Genomic DNA, 8,218 nt, shown 5'->3' with positions numbered 1-8,218 from the left:
TGGACACTAAGACAAACACATAGGTGCTCGAAAGAGTACTCGAGTACACTGAACTACGATCAAAAGAGAGTTCGAACATACATGTCATGTATGAACTCTAAGGTTGCAATATGCAAAGTAGTCCTTTGACCTGAGGCATCATCGATGTCTAATGGTTAGGTCCTTGATCTTTGATCATGTCAACGGCATTCCTTTGGAGTGTCCACGACATTGTTGGGGTCAAGCTATCTAGTCATGTAGGCATATGAATGTACAACAAGGGATCTCTAACCTTCCATGGTGGAGGGAGAATACTCTAAGATATGATTCTAAAGTCTTTGGCCAAAGCAAATGAATATGACTTAGGAAGTTTGTTCCAAATCATATTCAAGGGAATCATATATGAAAGTATCACATTGGATAGTAGACATGAAACAAACTATCGCTTAAACAATGTGATTAAGAGTATTGTATTAGAGAAGGACCGTATTGCATTGTAGTTGTAACTGGATAGGTTCTCCAACCAATTCTACTTAGCTTGGGTAACCATGACATACTGCTAGGTGTCACTCATGGTTTGTGGAAGCCCAAATGATTAGGTAACACTAATCATTAAAGGGAGAATTGAAATGTGGTTTCAATTCACAATCAATAGTTAAGAGTAACATCGCCCACTGCCTCGCTAATTGGAACCTAATGGATCGTACACCGAGTAAGGATGTATGTGAAGAAATTATATGAAATGGATAAGCAATTAAATGGTTTAATTGAAGAATGGTCAAGATTAATTAATTAGTTAATTAATTTTACGAAAGGTTCGTATTGGGCTTATATGTTGGTTTTGGGTTTCGGGGCCCAAAAGCGTTTTGGTCCAAAAGGCCCATTATGTTTAAGTTGTATGAAAACTAAAACAAAATGGGCAAATTAGCCCAATAACAAAGGATGGCCGGCCATTAGGGTGGATGGGCAAAGTTTGCTTAATTACAAGTTTGCCACTCACCAAAGAAAAGGTTATAAAAGCAACTTTATAGCTATTTTCTCATTGGGGTTTTTCTTGTTGAAATTGGGTGAAACATTTTCTCCATTTTCTTCTAAGGAGGCCGGCCACTAAGGGGAGGGACATCTAGCAATCTCTTCTTCCCTTAGTCATCCATATCATCTTCACAAGATACAACCTTGGTGAAGAGACTTAGAGATATCAAGCTTTTGGTGTTTTGGAGAACAAATCCTTTTTCCTCAAATCATCAAAGGAGCACTAAAGGGAGGAAAACACAAGGAGGATTCAAGGAGCTTGGAGGTGACTTGAAGGCCCTCCACTTGGGTGAATCCCTTGTGTAAACAAGGATGAGCTTCAAGGGTAAAGAAACTCTAAATCTTTACTTCTCTTTAATGTTGTTAAAGAGTTTATTTTGGTTCACCATATACTAGGCTTTGAAAGTCATGGGTTTTATGAATTGTTTTTGGATGCATGCCTACTTTAAAGTGTTAATAGCTTGCATGTGTATTCAAATGTTCATACTTGTTCTTAGCTAGGACAAAAATTTTTCCTTCAGTCATACGGAATAAGCATGGTCAATCTTAGCGAAGTTGACGGACTTCACTCACTGCTTCAAAATAGGTTAATAGTGACAACGTTTCTCCATGATCCATCTATGCAGCTTCGCTGCCGAAGTTGTTGGGTCCATGATCGGACTTCTAAGGTATTAGTATTTCGATCTGCCTTACTCCAGCAATGAAAATTCATGAACCACAATTATGGTATTCCTAAATAGTAGGTTAACTTGTTGAGAAATTGTTTTTTCTAATGAATTCAGTGGGGGACCATGATTTTCCAAGGCCAGAGTGAGTCAAATTTGAATGTTGTTACCTTAAAAGTTCGATCATGGACTCACCAGCTCCAACTCCGGGTGGTGCTATATCAGACGAAACAGGGTGCTGTTGGAAGTATGCCCACAAAGCCACTCATTTGATGTAATAGCTTTTTGGAATACTTATTGTATTAAACTTTTATATGTTTAATGAAGGGCAAAGCTTATTGTTAATCACTATTTATTGTATTATGTGTTTAAGCAATAAGGGAATCCAAGGAATGTATTTGTTCTAAGAGAGAAGTGATCTAATGAGTTAGATTATCGAGACCTCTCTCTTATGTTCATTCCTAAAACGTTCCTAGCCATAGGATTGCCAGTTGGGCATTGACAATCCGCTAAGGTTAGTATGTGTTATGTTGACTCAAACGTGAGTATGAACTAGTCTCAAGTCATTTGGTGTTGGACACTGAGACAAACACATAGGTGCTCGAAAGAGTAATCGAGTACACTGAACGTCGATCAAAAGAGAGTTCGAACATACATGTCATGTATGAACTCTAAAGTTGCAATATGCAAAGTAGTCCTTTGACCTGAGGCATCATAGATGTCTAATGGTTAGGTCCTTGATCTTTGATCATGTCAATGGCATTCCTTTGGATTGTCCACGGCATTGTTGGGGTCAAGCTATCTAGTCATGTAGGCATATGAATGCACAACAAGGGATCTCTAACCTTCCATGGTGGAAGGAGAATACTCTAAGATATGATTCTAAAGTCTTTGGCCAAAGCATATGAATATGACTTAGGAAGTTTGTTCCAAATCATATTCAAAGGAGTCATATAGGAAAGTATCACATTGGATAGTAGACATGAAACAAACTATCACTTAAACAATGTGATTAAGAGTATTGTATTAGAGAAGGACCGTATTGCATTGTAGTTGTAACTGGATAGGTTCTCCAACCAATTCTACTTAGCTTGGGTAACCATGATATGCTGCTAGGTGTCACTCATGGTTTGTGGAAGCCCTGAAGATTAGCAAACACTAATCTTAAGGGAGAATTGAAATGTGGTTTCAATTCACAATCGATCGTTAAGAGTAACATCGCCCACTGCCTCGCTAATTGGAACCTAATGGATCGCACACCACATAAGGATGTTAGTGAAGAAATTATATGAAATGGATAAGCAATTAAATGGTTTAATTGAAGAATGGTCAAGATTAATTAATTAGTTAATTAATTATACGAAAAGTTCGTATTGGGCTTATAAGTTGGTTTTGGGTTTCGGGGCCCAAAAGTGTTTTGGTCCACAAGGCCCATTATGTTTAAGTTGTATGACAACTAAAACAAAATGGGCAAATTAGCCCAATAACAAGGAGAGGCCGGCCATTAGGGTGAATGGGCAAGCTTGCTTAATTACAAGTTTGCCACTCACCAAAGAAAATGTTATAAAAGCAACTTTATAGCAATTTTCTCATAAGGGGTTTTTCTAATAGAAATTGGGTGAAACATTTTCTCTCTTTTTCTACATAGAGGCCGGCCACTTAGAGGATTTTTACTAGCATCTAAAATCTCTCTAAGTCATCCATATCATCTTCACAATATACAACCTTGGTGAAGAGACTTAGAGACATCAAGCTTTTGATGTTTTTGGAGAACAAATCCTTTTTCCTCTAATCATCAAAGGAGCACTAAAGGGAGGAAAACACAAGGAGGATTCAAGGAGCTTGGAGGTGACTTGAAGGCCCTCCACTTGGGTGAATCCCTTGTGTAAACAAGGATGAGCTTCAAGGGTAAAGAATCACTAAATCTTTACTTCTCTTTAATTTTGTTAAAGAGTTTATTTTGGTTCACCATATACTAGGCTTTGAAAGTCATGGGTTTTATGAATTGTTTTGGATGCATGCCTACTTTAAAGTGTTGATAGCTTGCATGTGTATTCAAATGTTCATACTTGTTCTTAGCTAGGACAAATTTTTTCCTTCAGGTGCTACCATCACTCTACTCCGGGGTACTAGGTAAAGTCCTAACAACTCCGTTGGATGACCATGCATGTTCCATACGTGATCTGATCTGAATATGAACACAATCAGATCCTATAAGTCTCTTGGAGTCCCTACAATCTAAGGATAGGCCTGTGCTGCAAGTAATCACAACTCCTAAGAGGATGCAATATCTATTTACTAGATATCCTTTAGGATTCTCTCGTCTTAGAACGAGGACTATATCCTAAAAAGGTCTCTTTCCTACACTATAAATACACCCACCTAGGGTTCATCCATGGTAACACAATCTATACACTTCAATTCTCTTACTCACTAGAGTCTAAAAATCATTCACTTACTTGACCGTTGGAAAGCTTTTGGCATGAACACCCATCTCCCCCCCTGGGTTTAAGGATTGCTCACAATTGTTTTACTGTTTTGCAGGTTGCTCAAGTTTACTCAGATTTGATTCCAACATTCAGGTATTTGATGTTAGCAAGCATTCCACATTCAAAATACATAATTGGGTCAAATCAAGCATTAAAAAAAGATTTTTTTAATAATTTTCCTTAATTACCTTAAAGGCAAAATTTTTCCTCAAAGATTAAATAATAGTCCAACCCTAAATACATAAATACTCACCAATCTATGTACTCACTTTCTGATTTTGGCCGATTCAAAAAATGTCATATGTTCTTTATTTTTTATTACCCAAGAAAAGTTAGTAACATATGTGCATTATTTTTCAAAACAATAAAACATTTCATAAAATATTATTGGACAAAATCAAAAGGTGAATAATCACAATCAAAATGTGAGTACTCACTAGTGAGTACCCAAGTACAATCCTAAAAAGAAAATATCAACAACATTGGTCGAAGTAGTGTGAAATCCCGTCCTCATATTTCACTATTTAAAATTACGTATTTCGTATTCTTAGTTTCGATGCGTTTATAATTACGGCGTATAGTTTTTTTTCGATAAGTAAAAGGATGAAAAAGACCTTAATGAACTAAACGTACTTTTCGATGATGTATTTAATTCCTATATGTTTTGTCATTCTTATTTACATATTTGGATAGAGCTTGACCTCACGAGTGTGTAAGGGAAAACTGTTCACCAAACGGAGCTATAACGAACGAGATATATACAAGTAAAGACAAGGGCAAAATTATCATTTGACCATTATCTGAAAGGCTTCAGATTTGCTGGAGCATTGATTTGGTGCCATTTATGTGGCTAGGATGGGGAGATAAGGAGAGAGAGGTGGGAGAAACAGGCGAATTAGAAGGAAAATCAAGGAGGGGAAAGGAGGGATGAGAGAATGAGGGAATCAGATCCCTCCCTTTAACTCGAGACCCAATCCGGCGGCACCATGTTTTCTGGTGATTCGTAGCCACCCATCACCTGGAAGCAACTCAGCATTAAGTCATTTTCCATTTCCCCCCAAAACCCGAGTTGATTTGGTGTCTTTCTGTAAGAATCAAAGCCGAGGGCTTCGTGCGTGTAGGCAACAAATCCGCCATTTCTGAAAAAATTTCCATCGACCACCACCACCCTTAGGCATCTCTTGAGTCCAGGAATATAGCCCAAACAAGTTTGCGGGTGGCAGAGCTGCAAATTCAACGAATCGAGGAACACCCATTTCTAGGGTTCTGACGGATCAACGATGTTTTCAGGCGTTTCCTGGACGAATTGGACTTCAGCCTAGGTATGAAATTTGTTCCCCTTGTTGTGCTCTATAATCCTATAAAATTTGGTAATTTTTGGAGTTAGTCGGAAAATTAGGTTTTCGTTTGCTGGAAACCGTCGCATGCAGCGTTTGGCCAGTGGGCCAACTTTAAATTTCTAGGCTAAATTTGATATTCTAATTTCATATTTGACCTCCGTTCGATGAAATTCTGTCGTTTGGACCTAGTTCCATTAGGGTCCACCACTTGACTAATGTAGCAAACGAAGATCCAACCGTTAGATTGTCAATAAATGTTAATATGTTATTAAACGTAATATTTGAGGACCTTAGGAACTTACAGATTGGAAATCCGAGGTACGGATCTTCCCAAATTGAATTTCTAAATTTGTAAAACCAAACATTGACCGCAATTTAATTTTAGTGATTGGCGGAGATCCGACAGTTGGATCGTTCTAAAACTTTAGAATATTGTTCTAGAAGATTAATGAGACTCTTGGGAGGTTACAGATCAGAAATCTGTGGGCGGATGTTCCAGATCGAATTATGTAGGGTTGCGGAACCCACCATTGACAGAGAGTTGACTTTTGGTCAACATGATTCAAATCGTTCTTAAATACTAAAATTAGTACTATTAGAGATTAAGCGAAGTCTAGTGGGCCTACATTGGTTAGTGAGTGACTTTAAGATATGTGATATGGTTATTACCCTGATTTTGCATTTAGTATCCTTTGTGGATATCACTTGATTTTATAAATGTGATTTCTATTGAAATGTGAATTTTTTTTTTTTTATATTTAGCCATTGATCTATGTTTATTAAATGTGATTTGACTTGTGTATTGATGATATTTTTGAAATGTGATTCGAAGTGCTTGTTGAATTGTTTGATGAAATGTGAGGGCTCGTAGTGAACCGTTAACCCATTGTCCTGGGGTTTGTTGCTTCGAAGCTTGTTTCATATCTAGTTTCATTGTTTCATCTCTTATTTTGTTGAGCCATTCTAAATTGAGTAACTTGATTCATGTCTTGTTTCTTCGAGTCGTTGTTATGTTTCCTAGACTTCCACTCAGTTCCGTTGAGTGGTACAGAACCGGGTTCTGCTGGGATTCCATTGAGTGGTCTGATTCCCTGCTCCGTCTAGATTCCGTTGAGTGGTCCGGAATCGTATCCACTTAGATTCCGTTGAGAGGTCCAGAATCCCTTTTACTCCGTGATTCCATTGAGTGGTCAGGAATCGTATCCTGATTTGGATTCCGTTGAGAGGTCCAGAATCTCGTTTGGTACTTTGATTCCGTTAAGTGGTCCGGAACCCAATTTTGTAGGATTTCGTTGAGTGGTCCGAAATCACATCCTTGACTTCGCTGATTCCTTGGATTCGGTCTAAATTGAGAAAGCTTCAGGGATGTAGGCTTCTCCCGAACTGTGTCGCTCTAGCCCTGCATTTTGGTGTATTGTATGTGTTATTGATTGATGTGATTGTTGAATGGTGTTGGAAAGCATATGTGTGTGTGAATGGTAAGATGACAACTCTTGCTTGGCTTATGATTGATGTGTAGTGTGGTACTCTATGTTTTCTGCTAGGAAGTATTTTACGAATAGTTCATAGTTTAACAAATAGTGAACTACGAATGGCTTGATCTCATCGGAGGGTACGAAGGCAATCTAACAAAGAGGTTAGATGCAGCCATAGAGTATACGAAAAATTATTGGATCTTTCTTGTGATTGTCCATATCCTGGAGGCGGGGTATGTTAGATATACGAGTACTAAGTGATGTCACATGTCGATCATGTACGTATGTCAGGATTGGGGCGTGACAATTAGATTTGAACTCAAAGTTAAAATGAGACCTCCCCACTTACAAATGGAGAATATTTTCACTAAACAGTAATACTAATGACAACTAACGATATTACAACTGTAGTCGTACCTAAATCCATTCGGACATTAACAAAGCAAATTCTCTACAATATATCCCAATACATACTGGTATAGTGTCCACATTTTCTTCCGTGACTAACGACTTGATCTAATATAGTTCCAATTTTTTGTAAATTATTATTATTAAGGGTAGGATGAATGATTCAAAATTAGTACAATAATTTAAAGGAAAGAGGGGTCTGTGTCCCATATTTTCCACACTTCTGAATATAGACAGGTCGTAGTTTCCAACACTTTCGTCCGGAACCAAAGACATACACATGGTTCCAATTTTTTTTTTTAAATTTAAAAAAAAATTATGTGGACTTCAACAAAGCAAGTTTTTTTTTGGGAAAACGGAAATATCAATAACCGGGCAAATATGTCAAAGAGAAACAAGAAAGCCTACACCGAGGCAAACAACCAAATAAACTACTAGAAAAGAGTAGTGCAAAGGGGGGTCAGAAAAACCACGACGACGCATCTAATGCTAAAGCGTCTCACCTTGCACTACCAGAAAGCAATTAGGAGGAACAAAGAAGGTCATCATTACACAAAACATGAATAAAGGAAGATGGGGACCTATCGACCCAAATTAAATCACATGCTTCCTTACAACGCCGAGACGCCAGACGGTTCGCCGCCAACTTTTCCACACTATATCCCAATACATACAGGCCATCGTGTTCCACATTTTCGTGCGTCTCAATGCTACCAAAGTTGACGTAGGATGCTGACGTAGGATGCTGACGTAGTAGCCTTTATGTCCAAAAGTATGCTAATGCTAATAATGCCATCACAATTCGGGTAAAAGTCTTGCGTTGAGGACAT

This window comes from Malus domestica, chromosome 05 (genome assembly GCF_042453785.1).
Source record: "Malus domestica chromosome 05, GDT2T_hap1".
Classification (NCBI taxonomy): domain Eukaryota; kingdom Viridiplantae; phylum Streptophyta; class Magnoliopsida; order Rosales; family Rosaceae; genus Malus; species Malus domestica.
This window is presented reverse-complemented; position numbering follows the sequence as displayed.